General features: G+C 48.8%; 1 protein-coding gene across 2 annotated transcripts in view; it reads right to left on the bottom strand.

The window, feature by feature from the left end:
- Rhobtb1 (Rho related BTB domain containing 1) overlaps nucleotides 1–12537 on the bottom strand; it is a 111053-nt gene that overhangs the window by 56066 nt on the left and 42450 nt on the right. The window contains exons 1-2 of one of the 2 annotated variants that reach the window (XM_041656358.1): nucleotides 8676–8805; nucleotides 6686–6736 (exon numbers count right to left, since the gene is read on the bottom strand). The gene's annotated coding sequence lies outside the window, so the exon portion shown is untranslated. Of the gene's footprint in view, nucleotides 1–6685; nucleotides 6737–8675; nucleotides 8806–12537 lie in introns of those variants that run through there. The other variant, XM_041656357.1, reaches the window with a different exon arrangement.

Consider the following 12537-nt stretch of genomic DNA (forward strand, 5'->3'; position numbering starts at 1 on the left):
ACACGCCAGGAAATCGCTTCCCTGAACTCTCTCTAGGAGCCTTACTGACTGGCTGCCAAACTCAGCCTTTGATTTCATCGCCACAATGTCCGTCACCCTCCCCCTGCTTAGCAATGTGGAGCCAGATATCATGACCCTTTAGAATAAGTGCAGATGTTCCGACGAGAGGGGCAGCTGGGAACCCTGCATGCAAGAGTCAGGAGGACAATTTATGATCGACAGAAGCCATGGTCTCCGGGTTTAGAGAAGTAAAGGCACAAGAAGGAACCAATGGCCTTGTCTGTGCAGTATGAGGAGAGGAGGGTGGCTGGACAGAAGTCAGGGAAGCAATCTGATGCCTGCTCGAATTTGTGGGGGATTTGTTTTGATTAGAATAATGCTACTATCTATACCAGAATGTTCTTGGCACTTCAGTTCATAAGGACCGGCTGCTGGAAATAACCCATTACATGTAGACGGAATACATCAATAATAAGCTGAGCTCCGTTTCTACAGTGGAATATTCTACACCGCTAAAAGCGGAGGAAGTCTTGCTACATTCCTTACGGGTGGATCTCACATACACAACCCTGGGGAGGAAGGGAAGAAGCTAGGCAATACAAAGCATATAGGGTAGGCAGGCAAGATGCTTTTAATAAAGTGAGGACCTGAGCTCAGATTTCCAGCACCCACATGGTAACATCTGTAACTAAGACTAAAAATGTAGGGAGGAAGCCCCTCTGCGTAACCCAATCAAGGTAACGCTGAAGTTGAGAACATGGAGCTCTCAATATTCTGGGGCCAGCCCTCCACTAGCTCACAAGAGCAAACTGCAGAATTTGACAAGTCATTTAAAGCAGTGTAAGTGTTTAAAAAAAAGAGTTGTAGAAACTTACAATTAAATAAACTATACTAAGTCTTCAAAAGGACTGCGTATGTCTGTGAGAACGGTCATAGTGAGGTTTGACTGAACGTGGATGGCACCATCCTATGCTCTGGGGTCTCAGACTGAATAAAAGGGAGAAGGCGAGCTGAATGCCAGCTTTCATCCTGCTCTCCTTCCTGACTGCAGAGGCGATGCGATCAGCCGCCTCACACCCTAGGTGTATTGCCTTCCCTTCAACTGTGTGCGTGTATAAACCCTTCCTCCCTTGGGTTACTCCTGTCAGGAGTTTAATCCCAGCGATGAGAATGGCTGAGGCGTGAGTTGTACCTGCACACCAACGTCTCCTCCCACGTCTAAGACTCAAGCAGTCAAACTTAGACGAGGGCTCAGCCACAGCCTGTCCAGGTCAAGCTCATGGGTTCCTTGAGGTGTTTACCTGCAAATCTCTCTCGTATGCTGGAAAACCCAAACGCCAGGCCCTAGCGCTGAACTCCTAAATCAGACTACCTAGTCCCTGAAATTCTCATTCCCCTTCAAGCACATTCATAAAACCGGGGCCCAGGTTTAAGCGCAATTAACTCCTTATTTGGAACTGAAACCAAAGCTCAACTCACCTGATTAGTAATAGCTTTAGGGACAACGCAGTAACTGGAGATAGGAAAGCCCAAGGACCCAGTTTAGCTGCTTCACAGCACTGGGGAAACACACAGCGGCCACGCCCATCTTGTCCCACACGCGTCAACTACTAAGCGGTAACTGTGCCATCAGGGAAAAGAAGTCCATTTGCGGCTGCTGAATTATTCATACAGAAGGAGCAAACAGGTATGAGCAAAGGTAAAACACAGTCCCGGCAGCTTCCCTCTGCTGTGTGGCAGACAGGATGTGTTGCCAAGATGCTGTTCCAAAAGTCCAGAGCTGAGCAGCAAGAACCACATGACAAAGTGGCAGCTGGGTAGAGGCGTGTGCTGAGTGGCTTCCCAGAGGTGTCATTTAGGCCAGGCTTATCGAGCACAGAGGGGTAAGGGTGAAATTGCAGTGTGGTGTTTTCCTATCTAGTCACCTAACAGCAACACATGGCACAGAGAAACAAAACAGCAGACCATAATACTCAACGCGCCGCTAATTGCCAAGGAGGCCGGGAACTCTGAGATGTTTCTAAATTGAAAGTGGAAGTTTTCTGCAGGCAATGACCGTCTCTGGGTACATATCCTGGTTGCTTGGTTGGAAATATCGCAGCTGCTTGGAAATGCAATGCCTATGTGAAAAATACGTTAGAATCAAGCATGGGAACCCTGGTGATCCAAGACTACAGGAGAAAGAAACACAGCTGTGGATGTGGCAGGGGAACCAGGAGACAGATGTGGGGGAGAAAGGGAGAAGGAGGCAGGAGAGAATCAGGGGAGAGAGAGGAGAGGGGAGATGGACAGAGAGAAAGAGATAGGGAGAAAGAAGGAGAAAGACAGGGAGAGAGGGAGGGAGAGAGGGGAAGGAGGGGGAAGCAGAGAGAGAGAACACTCTCTCTGACTTTACTCGAGAGATGACAGAGAGGGAATGTTACGGCAACTATTCTTGTAACAACAGCATACAGCGGCACCAGTGAGCTTGGCGACAAATGATATGAATGCCCAAACACGTCACAGGGCTTCCTGTTGAGATAGTCCAGGAAGGCCAAGAAGACAGCTAACCTTGGTGAGCACGCACTACATGGTCTGTACCTGTGATTTCAGCACATCCTCGTACTCCACAGGACGAGGCTGTACCTTTGCCATTTTCAGGCAAGGAGAGTGAAGGCCTAAACATATTTCACCCAAAGCACCCAGCTAGTAGCAGCCAGGGCCGAGACAAAATTACAAAGCCCCGGATGGGTTGCTCAGCTGAGACGGCCTGGATGGGATCAGAGCTCGGAGAGTTCTCTTCTGATGAGGAGAAAAAGGAACATTCTGTGTTGATATCTCAGCCGATAAAAGGGGGGCTGCTCCCGGTGCCCGCCGTATTAGTATCCCGCTGGCACCCACTTATCACTCTTTGCTGAACATGACTTAGGTCGTGTGTGTATTTTGGACTCACTATTTGGAACGGTGGCAAAGTTGGAGGGTTCAGTAGCCTTGGCACTTTCTAGATGGTGTTGTGTAACGGGATGGAGCCCGGGGTTGGACGGGGAGACCTGGGCTGAGTTCAAGACAAGTCACTTATTAACTATGAGAGTTGGTCAAGTTACATCACTTCCCTGGTGCCAGCCAGGGCTTTGTCACCAGACGGAGGCTGAAACAAGTTACCTTATAAGGACTTTCCTGGCTCCATGATTCAACACTCATTGAATTTGAGTGTTTATGTCTGAAACTTCCATCAACATACATTAGGGATGACCTGCAGTCAGCAGATTCATATAGGCAAGATGTTCAGGTAGCTCAAATCATACATTTGTTAGTTCTGTCACACATAGATGGTGCCATTTAACCCCTGTGTTTCTCCCCTTGCTAGAGCAACCTGGAATGAAGTAGGTTAAAGCATCCCTTTCCAGGAGTTCATCAAGAATGTATTCAAATCCTTGCTCAGACTAAAGTCCAATCAATCCAAGCTCTGCCTCCTATTAGCTCCTTACTGAAGGTCTCTTAGCTCTCTGCCCTTCTCTCCTCTTTTGTTTTGTTTCTGTAAAATTGAAATCGATAATGAATACCAGTCACAGAGCAGTCAAATGCATGGTGTCTCGGAAGAATGTAAGAAGCCCTAGCTGTTGTTATAGCCGGGAGCCACCTGGTTTACCTTATGGATGGCTAAGAAGTTAAAGATTTCTCCGCAGACAGACAGAGCCTGAGATCAGAACCCATCCGCACCGGGAACTTGCCATTGCACAAGAAATAAACTCAAGAGCAGGGTAGAGAAGCGTAATTGCTCTGTCTAGACCTTCTGGCAATTCACCCGTTCGTGCCGACGTGTCTGAGTCAGAAGACAGGCAACGCCAGGAACATCTAGGAAGACCAAGGCCATGCTCTCCCTTCATTTCCCAGGTCTTGCCTAGCCCATTTCCCAAGTTCTGCCCTAAGGTGCCTAAGGGAACAAAGGGGCTGGGAGAAGTGGCTGGTTTTATGTTAGTCACTGCCTTTATGTGGTTTCCCAGCTAGAACAATTCCCAGATAACCATTCTGTAGCCATTCTGACTGTTGTATGAGCACTGTCTCCTGCCGCCTCCAAGCTTTCTTTCTCTCCCCCATCCAACACTCCCACACTTTATTTCACTCCTGGCCCTCTGTTTTTGTTTTTTTTCCGTAGCTATTTGTAACTGATTTCAAATTCCTTCTCCGAGTTTTGTGTTAGTGTTGTGAGGCTGATGGAGAGAGAAACTTGGTGGGAAAAAGAAGGTAAGAACAAAGACCAGATTCAAATCACCAACTATGGGAAGCTAAACAGAGGCCTTCTATTATTACAATACCAACAGAGGAGGTGAGGAGTGTGTGTGTGTGTACACATGCGCAGACGCATACAGGCACACTTGGAGGCTACATACAACACCTCTGCCTCCTGTTCTTGTTCCCCAGATACTGTCAGTTCCCCGCCTCCCGAGGGAGCACCTTTCACTAGGCTGAGATTTGCTGATCTAGGCTATCTGACCTTCGAGCTCCAGGGATCCATCTGTCCCTGCCTCTCCAGCAGTGGAATTACAAGCATGCTCAGCTTTTTTTTTTTTTTTTTTAAGGTAGGTTCTGGGAATCCAATTCAGGGCCTCACGTATATAGAGTAAGCAGTTTACAGACTGCACCATCTCCCAGGGCTGGTGTTTTTCTGTCTTCTGTCAGTTTACCAAGTGAACCAGCAATGTTCCAAAGGTTTCTAGCCATTTTACAGGAGACAAGCCACGCACAGTAACCAAAGCCTGCTTATGTTCAAGAAAGCAAACAAACAGCTGGCTGCTAACTGGACAATTATTCGAGATAGTATGCTAATTCTAAGTTTCTTTTTGGTTCCAACATTATGTAATTTGACTACTTTTAAATAAATTATAGATTTATGATTGTCACATTGATTATTTTTTATGGCATATCATTTATCACAGCTAGCTATATATCAGTTAATGGCGAGGTCCTGGCCTGTAATGGGAGCTCCTTAACTCAAACCATGGAATATGATCTGTCTTGTAATGGTCTAGGGTAGAACATCCTTTATAGATCAAGCTCTTACAGAACAGCATATAACTACCTTTTAATTGATCAAAAACACCCCTTAGCTAACTGTACTCTTATAATGCTATCAGGTGAGCTGAGGCCATCATAGAAAAGATGACACCTAGAGGTCTTCTTAGTAACCTGTTCTCTACTTCACTGTTAATGACTTTGTATTTAAAATTTCCAGAGAATGATTAACAACTGTTACAAATATTCTTTAAATAATTTGTAAATAATTTAAATAATTTGTGAGGAGGGACATAGAGGTAAGAAAGGCTGGCAATGCAGGTGCAAACTGAAAGTGTCCATAACTTTAGATCCTGGGTCTTTTCAGAACTTTGGCTGGGGTTTAGCTACTATGTATCCAAACCTATCTGCTGTAAGTAGACCATTTAAGGCACAAGGAGTTCTTGAAGGGCTACTCTACTTTGAGGCTTCGTATTGTGGTAGTGCTTTATCAAGGATGTTCTGTGGACTTACAGCTTTGAGGCTGTGATACAATGTAAGAAGTAAGAAACAGTGTCTCTGCCTCCAGGGTCCTGTAACTCCATGGCTCCAGATAACTGTGTAGTCTCTGATGGTTTGAAATTACATGTCCTGCCTATTCCCAAACGCTCATTTATCAACTCTGTACATGAAAACTTGGTACATGGAATTCAAAGTAACCTTACAGAGCAGAAAATACTGAATTTCTCATGAAAGTTTTATGGACTCCCCCATCTCCCCACCCCAATCAGCCTTTAAATTTGCACAGCCACGATTTATTCTCCCGTTTTTTCATATGGGAGTGCCTAATGTCTTGCCTCTTAAATCTGCTTGGAAACTTCTCAAGAGTCAGAAACTACCCACCTCCCATGATAGAAGTTCTTATCGTTAACAGATCCATGCTAGGAAACCCTACTTTCACTTAAGAGACTGGAATCTATTCTATGGCGACAGCTGCACCGTTGAGTGTTACTGGGTGATCTGTAGTTACTGAGTTAAAAACAATCATTTAACCTCACTTGGCCTCAGCCTCCCTGCTGAAGAAGAATTTTTCAAATAGGAGTTTATGTTTTAGAGTAAAATAAAATTCTAAAAACTAATCAAAAGTGGTTGCATACCATAGGATTATATATGCATATGTTACATGTATATATATATATATATATATATATATATGTAAGGACATAAATACGATGTTTGTTCATTTATATGAACACACACATATATGTAGAATAAAAACATAAACGTCCAGAACCAAACACTACACAAATCTTCACTCATAGCCAACAAATGTCCACTACTATGCTGTTAAATTTTTTTCTATGTCCTGCTGGCTAAGATGAAGTTGAGTCATCTCCATTACTGACGCCTGGATTCCCAGGATCAGCTGCCCTGCCTTGCACTAATTTGGTCATCAAGTGAAACAAACAAACAAACAAACAAACAAACAGAAAGGAGCGAGGGGCACAAGGTCCAGTTAGCATTATTTTCCTCACAGAGAAAATAGAATAGTTTCAACCAACAACGAACTCGCATTGGTTCCAATAAACGATGGAAACAGCAGAAACCCAGCTCCTTCAGGACACACGACTGACAGACCTGTTCTAAAACACACTTTCAGGTCCACAGGCTACATCATCCATCTGTGTCTATGAGTGTACACAAAGATACTGACCTGGCTCGCTGGAGGTGAAGAACAGAAGTCCCTGCACGCAGCTGGACTCACCTAGAGGACACAAAGAGACACTGTTGAAATCTCACTGCTGCCAGGAGCCCATGGCATTCATGCTTCGAGCACGCTCTGTATCGCTCTCCGCATCCACACGATTTTGGTTGATGTTATGCGTACACTGGCATTTCTTCAGGTCAAGTATATCCTGAAATAGCTATGCTAACATTTTATAGCATCCACAGAAGTATATTCCTGAGCATTTGGGGATGGTACAGAAAGAGCACTTAGCCACAAACCGATGGGAGATGCAGTGAAAACTCCCAGACTTTTTCAGACGCAGAAGTCAAAGAAGGGGCAAGAGATTTCTTTCTTCAAAAATGTCATTTTAAAATCACCTTAATCCCAAAGCAAGCAAGTGTTCCGTCTTCTCTTATTTTTGTAGCAGTATTAATTCATGCAATGACACCAACTAGTTTGTGTGTTTCTGTGCCTCTTTGTGATTATTACACATAGCCCTGTGCCTTAAAATGCCCACAGCCGTCGCAATCTTGGAAGGTTAAGAGCAGGCAAGCTTAAAAGACTGTTGATAACACTCCCCACCCCCAATGGTGGTCCAAAGCCTTTCGCCCTGGGATGGAATGGGTCAAAGCCATACCCCCCATTAACATTCAGATATGATCTGGGTATCTCTGGGAGAACCTTGTTTAATATAATAACCGACTGCTCATTCCACCTGTGGAGCAACATGCAGATGGTCTTTACAGTCTAAAAGCTCGAGTTTATCTTATGGGAACCACCAGCTCTCATAGGTGTCTAAACGATCATTGAAGATGAAACACAACACCAAGTCTCAAAGTAGTGTTTGTAAGCGAATTTAGGAGCCTGTTGATGGGTTACTATTCGCTCCTGGCAAAGGGCAAAGTCTCGGGACGCTTGGGAGGGTTTTGAGTCCCCTGTATGTTTCTTATAGCAGGCAGTCCGGCACCTGGGGTGGAGAACCTCCAGAACCAACGAAAGCCCACACTAAGTATCCTAGAAAAGCTCAGCAGCTCCCCCTAAAAGCACAGGCCAGGGAGGCTCAAAGTCAGGATGGCTCCTCTGCTTGCTACTTTCTAGAGTGCCCCGGCTTTCTGTGCGGGTGTGTCTGCATCAACTTTCATGCACCCCCACCCCCACCCTTGAGCGCAGTCAGCTCCAAAGGCACAGCTTGTGTGCTGACGTGCAAAGCCAAGTCAAAACCCTGTGCTTGGCGCTCCCTCCTAACTTTCTGGCTTGTCCAAGTCTAAATATTGACTTTGCTTCTCCGTTGAGTAGTTTGATACGGGATGGAAACCGCACGGCCAACAGCGGGATCGAATGATATATTTTTACACAGCCTTGCCTTCCTTCCGTTTGTTTTTTCTTATTTGGTGGGAGGGGGTGTGGGTGGGTGGGTGTGGATCTCTTCTGCACATCTTCCCCTATACCTGGCTGTTAACCCAGTAAGCTGAAGCCCACACACAAGTTCAGGTGTGTGCAAGCCCCTCACAGGCAACGTGTGCCGGTTGTCACAGCAACTCACAACTGACTCCCCAGACACAGGGCTTGGGGTGGGGGAAGGGCGGGGGCGTTGCCGTGGATCCGAACGCACCGCTCCTGGCAGTGCGAGTGCCCAGGGGATCAGAGCACCTCGCTTCTCCGGTCCCGGGTTCCCTGCCACGGTCCTTCGAGGAAAAGGCGCCTTCCCGGGGGCGCGGCAGCACCTGCCCTGGTGCAGCCGGCCTCCTAAGGTGCCTGTTGTACGTGTTCTCAGCAGCTACAAGTTAGGGGTGCGGCTGCGGCGGGTATCTCTTCAGCTCACGCGCCTGGGAGGGGACTGTCCCCTGCCTCCCATCAACTCGCTCCCGCAAACGTCGCTGGGACACATGGGCCGGGGTCCCCACCTGCCACCCGCGGGGCGATCGGGAGCTGGGGCTCTGCACGCATCGGGGCTCTGCACGACACAGCCACCTACCCTGCAGCCGAGCGAGACCCGGCTCCCTCCGCCGCTCAGCAGCGGCCCCCACCGCGCGTGCTCGCGGGGACGCGGGGACCCTGCGCGCCGCGCGCCACCCGCCCGGCGTGGCACAAAGGCAGCATGGCACAGCCGCGCCCGGCTGCGTCCGCGTCCTGGCCCAGGCCACGGGGCTCTGTCGCCTCCAGCCCTGCCCTACTCCCGCCCCCGTCCCCGGCCAGGCGGGGCACCGGGCGGAACCCTGAGCCCCGGCACGGAGCGAGCAACGCGGTGGCGGCCTCCGATCGCTCCCTCTCTCCGCCGTGACGTGAGCAGCCTTGGCGGCTATTTATAACCACACGATTGGATTTCATTCATGAAACCAGGGCCTGGTGTGTCTGAGCTGTGGGACGCGAGGTGGCGAAGGTGCCTCGGCTGCACGCACACCGGAGGGGCCTGAGCTCCGGGGTGCTTGGCCCGGACCAACGTGTGCCTGGTACCCCCGAGAACCCGGCCTCGGGCCAAGCGGACACCGGAGCAGGGCAGGGTGTGTGCGAGCTGTCCCCGCGCCCCCTCCCCGCAGCATCCCACCCACTCCCGAACATCCGCTGGCCCTCAGTCCGGGGCTCAGGAAAAGTAAGTTGGGCCACTAACCGGCTGGGCAGCATAGCTTTCTTCCCCCTAGGAACTGACCGGCAGCAGACTCCGAGGGAGGACATTGGCTTTTGTTTCAAAACCGAGCCCAGCTGCTGACTAAGCGCTGCGCTGGCCCAGCCTCCTCCCCTGGGCGCTGCACGTGCGGGCTGGCTCTCCCCCTCCTGGTCACCTTCCCCTCCACCAGGCTTGAGGGGTCCCTGCAGGAGGCGCGCGAGCGGGGAAGGGGGGTGAGGGTGGGGACCGCCCTGCTACTCCAGACCCCAGAAACCAGTCTCTTTATAGTTCCTTTTGTAGAGGCTGGGAAAACTGACATCCGCCTCTCTAGGGTCGACAGGGATTCTTGGAAACTGAAGCCAGCCAGCTAGCCCTTCTCAGGGACATTCTGGACTTTGAAGCTGATTGTGAGTTCCGAGGGCAGACTCATGTCTATTTTTCATGTAGACACACAAGAACTGCCTACGTGCCTAGGGATAGCAGGCAACCTGCCATGCTCTAAAGAGGTGACCGTGGACACAACTCATTTGGCTCCTGCCCACAGGGAACTTTCAGTCCGACTTCTCAACTGCCTGTTGGGCTCAACTGTGTAATCCTCTCACTCTGGTCCTGCAAAAAGACAGCTGGGGGGGATTAGGGTGTGAATGCCTTCAGCTAGGCATGTGTTATGTTTATAAACCCTTGTAACGGCTGAGCGCCAAGGCAGACACAAAGATGACCACTGCAACAACCTTGGCCTCCACCAGCTCTTGGGTAAGACACTGGCAAGATTTCGGGAGGGTGGGAAGGGTACATTTTAATGTAAGGGCGGTTGTCTCCAAGTCTCCCCTAAAGAAAGAACAACAGACAAACCTCTCTCGTCTTAACACCCCTCCCACCTTTCAGGAAAACACCTTTGGTTTCCTTAGATGGATCTCTCTTCCTCCCTGCAAGTCCTGAATGAATTCCTGTCCCTTTGGCAATTCCCTGCCTCCCTCTTAGACTCAGGGTCTCCTGTAAGGTAACTGATCTCAGACTCCCTATGTTGCCAAGACTGGCCTTGAACTCCTGACTCCTCTGCCTCCACCTCCCAGGCACAGTGACTGCAGATTTGTACCACCAGCATGGCGAGGTTAATGGAATGTTTTCACAAGAAAAGTAGTGTGGGCAACCTGTGTAATCTAGGCAATCCTTAATGCATTGCTGCTGGGAATGGGGTCATCAAGAACACAACTTTTTGATACTAGGAAGAGAAAGAAGGAAGGCTGGTAGAGGAGAAGTTTAAGGTGGACCCATGAAGGTATGCAGTCATTTGCCTGGCAAGGAAGAGATGTCTCTCGCTCTGTCTTAAAAGGACGCCATGTTTGAAGAATAAGTAGACATTCTCTCCATTAATGTATTTCTCAGGGAAAGTTAATTGAACCTGTCGCTATTAGCGAGAAGTTCGACTTCATGGCAAGTCACCTCTTTTGAAGCCACCCTGGGCAGTGAGGAATGGGACAGTAACTGAGAAATGGAAAGCAATATGTACCGTGGCCCCTGAGTGAAGTGGAGAATGGCTTCAAATACCTTTCTTTTCTCATCAGATCACCACAGCGGAGGAGGCCCTCTGCTATTGCCATCAGAACCATTTTACAAGATGGGGTAACCGAGGCAAAGACAATGTAAATTGTTCATGTTGTTAGGTGCTGACGTTTGTGCCTGGGTCACTCAGGGCTGGCCTTATCACTAACTTTCGTTGTAACATCCGGTCCTCTGCGGTGTCTTTCACTTCCTCAGTCATACATCAAAAAGATGAGCGTGGTGAGATTGCTCAGTGTAGTGCCGGCCACACAAGCTTGAGAACCTGAGCTTATCTTCAGCGCACACTCAAAAGGCCCGGCGTCATGGTATGTCCTTGTGATTTCCCACGTCAGTAAGCACCTGAGGCTCACTGACTCAAAAGCCTGGCTGATTCAGCAGCCCCTAGACCCAGTGAGAGGACCTTGCCTCAAAAGGGGGGGAGGGGCATCTCCTATGGAACCACCCCAAGGTTGACCTCTGAACTCCACAATAAGAGTACAGCTGTGTACCACCCATTACTCCCATCCACGTGAGCATGCGCACACACCTGCACATGGACACAAATAATCCAAAGGATAAGTGAGAATGCTTTTCTGACGCATCAGGCCAGGGCCAAGAGTCGGAAGACACCCAGTACTAAGCCTGCTCTTGGATTCTTCTGCCTGCCCCTCTTCCTGAACTCCCAAAGCGCCATCCCTGTAAAGGTCCGGAATGGTTACTAGCCATTTTGAAATGAGCCTCACGGTGTACCTGAACCTGAGGGGAAATGCTTGGAGGAAGTCCCAGGAAAATGCATTGTTAGTAACTGTGACTTCAGATGCAGCGGAAGAAAAAAATGGTTGGTTTTTTTTTTTTTTTTTTTTCTCCCCAAGCGAGGGCGGGGATCTCAAAAAGACACTGCTATCTACATCCAGGGCCACACAGCCCCAAACTCCACACACACAACTTCCGACTCGTGAAGGTGGAGGACTGGGCATGCTGCGCGTGCTGTGTCTACCAACAGGAAGGAGAGAAGAGGAACAAAGCAGACAGCGTGCCGCACCGTGCGAGACCTTGTCTGTGCTCCAGCCTGTGGAGGTCTTTTGTTTGTGCTTTGACAAGTAAAGCTTGCCTGAAGATCAGAGGGTGGAGCTAGCCACACTAGTTAGCCATGGAGGCCAGGCAATGGTAGCATACACCATTAATCCCAGTACTTGGGAGATAGAGGCAGACAGATCTCGGTGAGTTTCAAGGCCGCCCAGGGATATACACTGTGTTGTATCTGTCTAAAAGAGAAACAGAGCCAAGTGGTGGTGCATCACACCTTTAATCCCAGCACTAGGGAGGTGGAGACAGGAAGTGATCAGCTGGCAGAGAGAGGAATATAAAACAGGAGGGACAGGAGAGCAACGCATTCAGTCTGAGGATTCATAGGAATAAGATTGCCCTTTTGGTCTGAGGATTTGGTAGAGGTAAGAACGAGTGGTTGGCTACTGCGCTTCTCTGACCTTCAGGCCTTTATTTGTTAAAGCCCAAACAAAATATCACCACACCACCCACAGATGACCTAGTTTTCTAGTCAAAACTATTGTTCACTTACACGATCAACACCGTTCACCACACATAACAAAAATTGGGGCCTCAGTGGAAATTAGCCAACATTTTTCTCTCCCTTTATGTATTTTACTCCCCAAAAGTGATGTTAGAATTT

Source organism: Microtus oregoni, unplaced genomic scaffold (assembly GCF_018167655.1).
Source record: "Microtus oregoni isolate MIOR12 unplaced genomic scaffold, Mior012 000007F_ref0000211, whole genome shotgun sequence".
Lineage (NCBI taxonomy): Eukaryota > Metazoa > Chordata > Mammalia > Rodentia > Cricetidae > Microtus > Microtus oregoni.